At 35.3% G+C, this 12157-nt stretch overlaps 1 pseudogene; it reads left to right on the forward strand.

Annotated features, from left to right (window-relative positions):
- Positions 1-1965: 1965 nt before the first annotated feature.
- On the forward strand, positions 1966-11666 carry LOC149258904 (bark storage protein A-like; annotated as a pseudogene).
- The last annotated feature ends 491 nt before the right edge of the window (positions 11667-12157 follow it).

The following is a 12157-nucleotide window of genomic DNA, read 5'->3' on the forward strand; positions in this document are numbered from 1 at the left end:
AAAGAAAGAGTAGATTGCTTTGATACCACTGATCCAGATTTAAATAGGAACACAACAAATTACAGATATAACCATAAATACATAGATGTAGTAGAAATAACACTTCATTTCATTAATATCAAATACTGAAATACGCTTACAAACATAATGGAAATAAGACTAGCTCGGGCGATGGTAGCTTATCTCTGAGAAAAGATGTGGCGGCTACATGCCTCAGAACTGTGTTACAATAAGGCTCAATGGCCTTTTTATTATTGAATAATAAGAGAAAAACCTAAATAGACAAAACCCTAACCCAAGGAGATGTAACACTAGGAGTTTATGGGCCCCATTTGGGTTAGTTGGACAACCAACTTCCTCGGGTCGTGGCTTGGTCATATTATCTCCGTTTGACATGCATGATATCCCATTGGAAATATCTATCTGAGGACTACGATGTAAAAGATGATTTTAAATAGAAAATCACTAGTACAATATTGCCAAAAAAACGTCATTTAGGGCCTCAAAACAACGCCGGAAGTTTAGGACTCAAAAAACTGCTAAAAATAGTAAATTGTGCTACAATTAAGGAAACTGAAAAACTGAAAGAAACAATGGTGGGGGTCCAAATGGAATTGGTGGGTGGCCACCAATATCCACCTGGATCATAGGCCTAGGTGCTATTTTGAGTTATGTTAGTCCCCAAATTGTAGAAAAATGTGAACTTAACTCTGAAAAATACAAAAGTTCATGACTGGTACAATTAGCTACTAGAACAAAAAGAAAAATTAGCAATTGTATGAAGACATGGCCATTCATGTTAAATAGGTTCATATGATCCTCTAAACACTTGGTAGATCCAAAGTTAAATAGATATATGCTCTTACTCATTGGATTCTCTTACTCACCCTCTAGATTCGGGTGGATGGGGTTTGAGGGATATGAAACACTTTAATTTGGCTCTCCTCAATCAAAATATCTGGAGGGATTTAATCAACAAGTTATTTGGAGTAAAGTCATTCATGGTAAATATCTTCAGCAACAATGTTTCGAGGATTAGGTTGTTTCCAGAGCCCCTTATAAGTGGAGGAAATCTTATATTTGGAGCATCTTAATATCATCTAGATTATGGTTTTGTGGAAACCTCAGATGACAAGTAGGCAACAGTGCCAAGATCCTAATTGGTTTAGATGAAATCAAGGGTATGCAAGGAGATCACAAACTCTTCCCTCAAATCATCCTTTCTTTGAATGAGATGGGTATCTTCCATTTAGAATACCTGAAGCATTGGTTCCCTATTACACTCCCCTCTTCTGCTTGGCCTCATTCTTGGGAGTTGGGGCTCAATGTTGATTTTGAATTCGAATGGGAGTCTTATTGACGGAAGCTCACTTAGGCTAGGATTGTTCTATATGAAAGGCCTGATTCTCTTGCCTGGGGCAAACATGTTGCTGGAGGCAATCTTGCTACTAGTGAAATCTATACTTATATCTTTGGTTCCCCTTGTCCCAGTCCCTATGATGAATGAATTGTGCCTATGTGGAAATGGGAAGCACTCATGAAGATTAAATTATTTTCTTGGCAAACACTTTTTAATCGCATCTTGACATGTGAAATTTTGATGAAAAGGGTTTTTCATGAGCCAGGATGATGCCAATTTTTTCGTTATGCTTTTAAGGATATTATTCATCTATTCCTGGAATGCCCTTTTGCTAAGGCCATTTAGAACCATGGAGCAATTTTTTTGAACATTAGGATTGACAGGGACTGGTCTACCATCTTGGAATGCTTTATGTATTAGAATATGAATCAAAGACCCTTTCATGCTTTGCCCTTGTATTTTCTTTGGGGTATTTTGTGTTCTAGAAATGCCTCTGTCTTTGAGAACTGCTCCTCAGATTACCATTCTACCATGTCAAAATCGTTGGCCATTTCCTTGAAATTGGCCCCTAGATTTCTTCGTCTCCTTGGTGTACTTCTCTTTTAATGGATCTGGGAGATAATTTCCCTTTTGGTTTTTTCGATGGAGCCTCAACAAATGGCTTATGTGGTTGTCATTCTCTTATCAAGATCTGCCCTCATAGGGAATTTTGCTTCTATTGGAATGAAGGTGGTGGTACTAATAGTCAGGCTAAGATTGTGGCATTGTGGGGAATACTCCAGAGTGCAGCTTGGCTCGCCATTGATTCTATTAGGATCATTGGAGACTCTAAGGTGGTTATTGATTGACCGCAGGGGCAAAACTTTCTTGAGGTTTGTTTGCTCCACCATTGGATCGGAAACTTTGATGCTCTCCGCTCCCCCTTCAATGCTATCTCCTTCTTTCATGTATACCGAGAGCAAAACTTGATGGTTGATGCTCTATCCAAGCATGGGATCCCTCTCTGTCCCGACATATTTTTTTTTTGAACTTCGGATTGATGGTTCTTTAGATGAATCCTACTCTTTTGGTTTTTGATTCCCCTGTTTTGACTCTCTTGGGTCTATTTCAATTTCTCGATTTGGTTCTCTTAGTGTTCTTTTGTTTAGACTAAGTCTAGTATATATGTGTTGTATTTGCTCTTTCATTGATCTATCTTTCTCTTGTTTAGATCATCGGATAGTCTCAATTTTTGTCTCCTCTCTTGGGCTTTTGCAATCTATAACTTCTCATTTCCATAATGAAGAATGAGCGGTTTTTTCTGCTGAAAAAATATCCATGTAACTAATAATAAACCTAACGTCTAACTTTTAACTATTTAGTTAATATAAAAAAATTAGTGTATTATTAATTTATTATTAAATTAACATATAAATTTTTTCAAGGTAAAGAATATTTTAAAAGTATTTTAACTAAGTTGTACTATATTTTTTCAATGAAAACTGGTTTTCGGACAAAAATATATTTGTTTCTTACAAATCGATTGAGTACGAATGTAGTGAACAGTCATTGTTCTTCACCATTTTCAACAAACAAATATATAATTTGCGATGTTGGAAATTGAAAAAGATACGAAAACTCTACTTCCTCTTGCTGCACCTTGCGCGAAATTCATCGAGTCATGATCCTGAGCGTTGATCAATATGGTGGTTTTCTCAGAAATCGGACTTTACTTTACCCTGAAGAAAGGAAAGAATACTGTGAACGTTGTAAAGTTGCCCATCATCCTACAAATTTATATAAAATTATTGAATGTTTACATATCTATTTGACCTATATGTAATTTTTATTTTTATTTTGTAAAAATATAAATATGAAACAAGCACATAGAAGGTAGATTACTAGGTTTGTGTGAGCTTCAGGGACATAACCACGTTGTGTGGGCATACCTCCGATCGGTTCATTGCGGACATTGGAAATTAAGAATTTGGGAAAAATATATATATTTTATGATGGTAACCACTGCTCAAAACGCCAATGGTTTCTTAACTTCATTTTGATCGTACTTCACTTTGAAAGCAGCATGAAGATCTTCACTGTGATCCCCAATATATCGACGCTATTCATGGTGGCATTGATAATCCATTTCTCATCAGTCGGAACCCTAATTCCATCGCCAAAGCTTTAGGAAATCATCGACGACCTCATTAGACATGGCCCTTATCTTGGCATAGTTGTTCCTAATGCTTTTGAGATAGATCCTCTTCTTCAATCTGTTAGCTCCATTAAGTTTTGCACAATTGCTGCCTATAATTATGGAATTGCAGTCTTTCCTTAACTTATGGAAACCAACTGCAGTAGTTTCCTTAAGTTAAGAAAATGCAACTGCAATTACTAATTTTGTAATTAGGAGCTACTAAAGTGGTCCATCACTTTGATTCGAGTTCTCTACCTTGATTTGTGGACATCTAACACATAGCTATTAGAAGCTTGATGGAAGCTTAGCTATATGGTCATCTGTTTGGTCCTCAAGCTCATCTCTCAATCCCCTTCAGTTTTACACTATCTAGCTGAGATAGAAGAGCTTGGAAGTGCCTTCAGATCCGCTGCATTCTTTTCTTTTTGCTTGGGCAGTTGGAGCGTGGTTTTTCAGAAGGAAATTGCATCAAGAGTTTCACCAATGGCTGGAGGTAATTCGTATCCCTGGGCATTAAGTTTCAACGATTCTTTTCAAATCTTTCCGCATGTAGAATCGCTGCTTAAGTTTATGAATATCTAACATTTGGTATCAGAGCCCCTTTACCTCTGCCTTGCTGTAGTTGGCCATAGCACCTTTGTTCTGACATACGCATTTGATTGTGTTTATATGCATGCATTTGATCACTCAAGGAAAATAAAGCTTACTGTAAAAAAATACTACATTGTGTATTATGTGCATATGCATGTTTGGCCAAATGCGTAAAGAGATCTTTTACCAATCAGCAAATGAAATTTGCGTCGGTCATATACCTCTTATCCATAGGGATATCCTGCAAGAGATAGATCCAGGAAATGCAATAGGGTAAGGAGATCTGTCGCCGATCCGTTGCTCGGCTTTGATCCAATCAATAATTTATTACCTTTCCCAGGCTTTGATCCGACCGATGATCCAATACCTTTTTCCTTTCATAGATGGCCTTATGTCCCTAATTTCCTTAGCCTTGCGGCGTGGATATGGGTCCCTCAGCGGGATGTGCACTCCATTCAATATGAGATCCTTAGCCTTCTTAGGGATGAAGATGGATATTATCGAGCGCTAAAGGAATTGCAGCGCACGGATTTTCTTGATAGAAACTATTCAGTGTTTAAAGAATTGCAGCGCTTTTTATTGATTAAAATTATTCAGTGCTTCAGAATTGCGCTGCATCTTCTTGATCGAAAATGTTGAGTGCTTCAGAATTGCTCTCCATATTCTTAATCGGATATGTTGAGTGCTTAAGAATTTCGTGGCATCTTCTTGAACGAAAATGCTGATGCTTAAAATATTTCAGTTGCATTAATGTTTCGTTTTTCAAAGAGAAAAATGCAGAATAATGGATCGTTATATCAATATGGATCGTTATATCGTTATATTAGTTATATACCAATGCTCGCTGTCTGTTATATACCAATGCTCGTTATATACTAATATGCCTGTTATATGAGTTATATGCCTAATATACCATATAACGTTATGTTTGTTATATGACTAATATAACGAGGTATATCTTCAGAAAATATAACTAATATAACGAGGCATACCTTCAGTAAATATGGATCGTTATATAACTATTAGTTTGATTTCTTTTACTTTCTACAATGTTATTTATTTATATATGTAGATCTGGAAATTTGTATGCCAACCTTTTCCAAGGCATTTACTTTAATGGAATGTAATCGTGTGAACCATAGTCATGAAACGGCAGTAGAGTATAAAATTGTGCCATTAGATGCGAAGATAACTGTTGAAGTAACATTTTATAATCCCAAAGTGCTTCAGCATTTTTAATTATGTCCACACATTAAAGAAACGTGCCAGATTCTGAAAGGAAATTTGCACCCAATAAGATTCTTATAGGGGAAATGTTAAAGGAAATACTTATGTTAAATTTTGGTATTTTATGGCTCCGCATTCAGAATTAGAATCATGTTAAAGGAAATACTTTATGCACTCTTTCACATAATAAATAGTAACATTCAGAATTAGAATGCAAAAATCCTTGATTAGGAAATCTTGGACAAATTTGACTGTTTTGGTTTTCTGTAAAGATTTTGTTGGATAGAAAAACATGCTTAGGTCAAATGTTGGCATTATGATCTATTGTTATTCGTGAAAGGAGGGCCTATAATTACATCAATTATAAATTTTTATTAATTGGATTTGCTTGCAAATAATTCCAATAATGCTGAAATGAACATTAGTTCATTTACTAATGAATATCCAATGTAATGACAATAGGTTGAAATTCATATTGGTTCAATTTTTATTTTATTATTTTGAAGTTGTATTTAATTATGGAGACTCACATGAAATTTTATATAAATAATATTTCAAATTTGCAGTTTGTTTGCAAATTGTTTAGAGCCCATTTTGTAATTAATTTAAGAATTAGTCTTAAATAAATTATGGGACAGTTAGACTAAGGAATGTAAATTTGATTTTAATTTTATTTATCTTGTGAGCAAAATAGCTTGTTTGCTGGTCAATTTTTGTTGTTTTATAAACTTAAGGACAGAGCCTGAAGTCAAGCCATCTAGCCTTCGAACTGCATTTGCTATGCAAGTGCAAAGTAGATCAACGCTGCTTCAGTCAATCTCCGGGTTAAGTTTATAAATTGAACAATCAATTTGTAGTCATTTTCGGTAATGCTAACTGCTTTAACCTTAATTTTCATTTTGCTGGAAAATTATTACAGTTACATGGAGTTTATTAAAATGTCATTTTGACTTACTCCTTTTCAGTAAACATTATTTTTCTCTCTGGTTAAGTTTTGTTTATGCAGCAAAATAATGTATAGTGATCCATATAATTTTAATTAATTAGAGAATAGCCACAACATCTTTAATTAAATAAAATTATATATTTTGTTTGATAAGATCACATAAAGATTATTTAGACATTAAATTGTAATTAATTACACTGAATATAATAAATTTTATCCCACAGGAATCTTTATTATATTTATGTAAATAATTAGGATAAAATTTCATAACCTACCCACAGGAGTTATGAATTAATAAGTTTTATCATAAAGTTTTATTGAATCTGTTTGAATTAAAAATTTAGCCCATAGACAATTTTTATGTCATTTGATTCAATTTTTTTTTTAGCATGATTTACACTAAATATAATGAATTTTATCACACAGGAATCTTTATTATATTTATGTAATTAATTAGGATAAAATTTCATAACCTACCCACAGGAGTTATGAATTAATAAGTTTTATCATAAAGTTTTATTGAATCTGTTTGAATTAAAAATTTAGCCCACAGGCAATTTTTATGTCATTTGATTCAATTCTTTTTAGCATGATTTACATTGGTAAAACATGAAAGTTTATTAAACCTCAATTTTAACATAAGCATGTGATTCTTTATTTTGATGCAGTAGTACAACCTGCAAATTTATCTGAAATTCGTTGTGACATTCCCGAACTTAAGGGAGATAACTATAAGATTTGGAAGGAGAGGATTCTCCTTCATTTAGGGTGGATGGACATAGATTATGCTATCAGGAAAGATGAACCATCGGCACTCACAAATACCAGCACTGCAGCAGACATCACGCTTTATGAACGATGGGAGCGATCCAATCGTCTAAGCATGATGTTCATTAAGACTAAAATTTCAGCTGGTATTCGAGGTTCCGTTGATCAGCATGATAAGGTCCGAGACTTGTTGAAGGCCATTGATGAACAATTCGTCTCTTCAGACAAGGCACTAGCAAGCAACCTAATCATGAAGTTCTCAACCCTAAGGCTCACCAGTGTGAAAGGTGTGCGCGAACACATCATGCAGATGAGGGACACTGTGGCTCAATTGAAGAAACTCGAAGTTGAAATATCGGAGTCCTTCCTAGTGCACTACATCCTGAACACCCTTCCGCACCAATATGGACCTTTCAAAATCTCATACAACACACATAAGGATAAATGGTCAATTAATGAACTCATGACCATGTTTGTTCAAGAGGAAGAGAGACTGGTGATGGAACTGGGAGAGAGTGCAATGCTGGCAACGCGTGGAAAGGGCAAATCTCAAGCCAATCGGAAAGGGAAAGGTAAAGTACCTCCCCAAGCCGATATCAAGAAGGTTTCCAAGTGTTTTTTCTGTAAGAAGAAGGGACACATAAAGAAGGAATGCGCCAAATTTCAGAAATGGCTCGCAGACAAAGGTAATTTAATCTCGTTTGTTTGTTATGAATCTAATATGGTTAACGTTAATATTAACACATGGTGGATTGATTCTGGATCAACAATTCACATTTCGAATTCCTTGCAGGGTTTACAGAACCTAAGGAAGCCAGTGGGAAGTGAGCAAAGCATCTTATCAGGAAACAAGATGGGTTCGCATGTGGAAGCTATAGGAACATGCTATTTAACTTTGAGTAGTGGTTTTGTTTTGGAATTAGAAAAGACCTTTTATGTTCCAAGTTTTTCTAGAAACTTGATTTCAGTTTCAAGGCTTGTACCTTTTGGATATTCCTTAAACTTTTCAGAAAAATCTTTCAGTCTATTCTATAAATCTGATTATGTTGGGAATGGTATTTTGTCTAATGGTCTTTACTGCATTAATTTACAAAACAATGTCACTTATGATTCAATGCATGTTCACACTGGCACTAAAATATGTGTTATTAATGAAGATTCCTCTAAATTATGGCACCGGAGACTAGGTCATATCTCCATAGATAAAATTAATGGAGATCTAGAGGAAGAGGTTTACATGAAACAACCTGAAGGATTCCTCTCTATTGATGGTGAGCAATTGGTTTGCAAGCTCAAGAAGTCATTATATAGTTTAAAACAAGCATCTCGCCAATGGTATTTGAAATTCCATAATGTAATTTCTTCTTTTGGTTTTGTAGAAAACATTATGGATCAATGTATATACCTGAAGGTTAGTGGGAGTAAAATTTGTTTTCTTGTTTTATATGAGGATGACCTTTTGCTAGCAACCAATGACAAGGGTTTGCTACATGAGGTGAAACAATTCCTCTCTAAAAATTTTGATATGAAGGATATGGGTGAGGCATCTTATGTCATTGGCATTAAGATCCATAGAGACAGATTTCGAGGCATCTTGGGTCTGTCCTAGGAAACCTATATTAATAAAATTTTAGAGAGATTTCGGATGAAGGATTGTTCACCAAGTGTAGCTCCCATTGTGAAGGGTGATAGGTTCAATTTGAACCAATGCCCGAAGAACGACTTTGAAAGGGAACAAATGAAGAACATTCCATATGCTTCTGCTGTCGGAAGCCTAATGTATGCTCAAGTCTGCACAAGACCTGACATTGCATTTGTTGTGGGAATATTGGGACGATATCAGAGTGATCCAGGTTTAGACCACTGGAGAGCTGCAAAGAAAGTAATGAGGTACCTTCAAGGAACCAAGGACTACATGCTTATGTATAGACGGACGGACAACTTGGAAGTAATTGGCTACTCAGATTCTGACTTTGCTGGATGTGTTGATTCACGTAAATCAACATCAGGTTACATTTTTATGTTGGCCGGTGGAGCTGTATCATGGAGGAGTGCCAAGCAGACCTTGACTGCCACTTCCACTATGGAAGCCGAGTTCGTCTCCTGTTTTGAGGCTACTTTACATGGTGTATGGCTTAGGAATTTCATTTCTGGGCTTAGAATTATGGATTCTATATCTAAGCCATTGAGAATATATTGTGATAATTCAGCTGCTGTTTTTATGGCTAAAAACAATAAAAGTGGGAGTCGAAATAAACACATCGACATTAAGTATTTAGCTATAAGGGAACGTGTTAAAGAAAAGAAAGTGGTCATTAAGCACGTCAGCACTGAGTTAATGATCGCTGATCCTTTGACTAAGGGCATGCCACCGTTTAAATTCAAGGATCATGTATTGAATATGGGACTTGGTTCCATTATGTAGTTTTTCATTGTATGGACAATGTTATTTTTAATGAAATTCTTAATTATTGTGATGTTTTTTCTCATATTTATGTGCACCTTAAGTTGATTTGAGAAAATTCATTTAAGAAGGACCAAGAATAAACATAAGGTTTATTCATTAAGAAATTGTTGCCACATAAATTATAATAAGAATAAATGCATAGTAATACATGGAAGATAATACTCGTCATTAGAGGACTTATCGCCATGATTCATGTATCTATTACTTAATACAGATTATCAATGGTTTTTAAGTTGAGACATTAAGTTTGGAAGTATGGACCAAGTGGGAGAATGTTAGCTCCATTAAGTTTTGCACAATTGCTGCCTACAATTATGGAATTGCAGTCTTTCCTTAACTTATGGAAACCAACTGCAGTAGTTTCCTTAAGTTAAGAAAAGGCAACTGCAATTACTAATTTTGTAATTAGGAGCTACTAAAGTGGTCCATCACTTTGATTCGAGTTCTCTACCTTGATTTGTGGACATCTAACACATAACTATTAGAAGCTTGATGGAAGCTTAGCTATATGGTCATCTGTTTGGTCCCCAAGCTCATCTCTCAATCCCCTTCAGTTTTACACCATCTAGCTGAGATAGCAGAGCTTGGAAGTGCCTTCAGATCAGCTGCATTCTTTTCTTTTTGCTTGGGCAGTTGGAGCGTGGTTTTTCAGAAGGAAATTGCATCAAGAGTTTCACCAATGGCTGGAGATAATTCGTATCCCTGGGCATTAAATTTCAACGATTCTTTTCAGATCTTTCCGCATGTAGAATCGCTGCTTAAGTTTATGAATCTCTAACACAATCTTCAGCCTTCAATCTCTCCAGTACTCTGGATATGCAGGTCACCATTTAGAAAAAAAATAAAATCATGAAAGGCTCTCATATCTTTAACAGTAGCAATACATTTATTTGTTCTTTTTATCTGTTTCGGCAAGGCTAAGCTTTCATATAGGAAGCATTCATATGCAAAGTGTCATCATTGTCATGTAAGGATTGGCAATCATTCTTCTCAATTTCTTTTATTTTGCATAGCTCCATAGCTATAACCCTTTATTTAATTCTACTCTTTTGCACATATATACCGTATTGTGTTTTCTTTCGTTCAGCTGAATTCGGGATTAACAATTCAGTTGCTGCTGAATTCCTTCAAAGTGAAAGGAGTCATCCACTATGGAATTGCAGGGAACGCCGACCCTTCTCTGCACATCGGAGATGTTACAGTTCCTCATTATTGGGCTCATACTGGCCTCTGGAATTGGAAGGTTAATACTTCCGTTTATTTATGTGAAATCTGGACACATTATATTATGGCTCGATAAGTAGATACTAGACATTGTTGTATAACTACCTTATGATTGAATTTATGAGTCACAATACATATGTATTTGGTTCAGAGATATGGAGATGGACCCAGCAATGAACTTTCTCTGGAATCAAGAGGAGACTACACAAGACAAATTTGGGTACGTTCGCTTTGCAAACTTCACAACTCCATCAGATCAGAGCTCAGCTAACCTCCTTAATAGTGCGTGGTATCAACCAGAGGAAAATTTTCAAATAAATGGAACCCCAGAGGTCAGGCAACATGCCTCTTGGGTGCCTGTGGATGAGCACTATTATCCGATTGCAAAGAGCCTGGAGGTATTTACCAGTCTTTTCATGAAATGTATATATGTATGAGATTCTCTGTATTCAAGCTATTATCAATTAAATTTATCTTTATTTCAAATTAAAATTTCCCACATCCTATGTCTTTTTACAATGCAATAAAAATTGTTCCAATATACTGAAATAGTTTCTATTGTATTGATTTAGAGTCTGAAGTTAGAAGGGTGTTTGAACTCAACAACTTGTCTGTCAAATACCCCAAGGTTGTTCTAGTAGAAAGAGGATCGAGTGCAAATGTGTTTGTGGACAATGCAGCATACAGAAACTTCAACTACGCCAGGTTCAGTATAGGTGTCATCGACATGGAAAGTGCCGCTGTAGAACTGGTTTGCCTGGCACAAAGACTGCCATTCATAGCAATAAGGTCTGTTTCTGATTTGGCCGGAGAGGAAACTTCTGACAGTGATCAGGCTGCTGTCTTTGCTGGGCCGGCTGGCCAAAACGCTGCAACTGTTATGATTGAATTTGTCAAGGCTCCATGACAATGACGTGTTTTTATTCTCAACCCCTTCATCCAATGAATAAATATCATTATTTTATAGAAAATCCCCATCCAAAAGGGAAAAAGGCATTTCAACTTTTATCCCAGAAGTCAAATTATTTTTATCATTATTTAAAACAGGTAAAAAACACCTAAAATATTATATAAAAAATTTATAAACAAAACATTCACAAATCAAATATCTATTTAGTTTTATGATATGTTAAAGTAGAAATTGCACATGTTGCAAAGGAAACCGAGTAAGGCATTAGCATAGGAAAAAATAGCCTAAAAGAAATAAGTAAAAAATTATGCAATTTTGTTTTATTTATAGTTATATATCTAAGAAAAACTTTGAAATTTTTGAAACGTTGACCATCAAAAATTGCTGATGTGACTTATCCTAAAGCTAACTACAAAAGTTTAAATATGTGTGTTTGATCAACATAATTTTTAGATGTATAAAAATATAGTTATAATAAAGTTATAATT

This window comes from Pinus tabuliformis, chromosome 6, assembly GCF_031772625.1.
Source record: "Pinus tabuliformis cultivar Carrire ecotype Pingquan chromosome 6, CPIR1, whole genome shotgun sequence".
Taxonomy (NCBI): Eukaryota; Viridiplantae; Streptophyta; class Pinopsida; order Pinales; family Pinaceae; genus Pinus; species Pinus tabuliformis.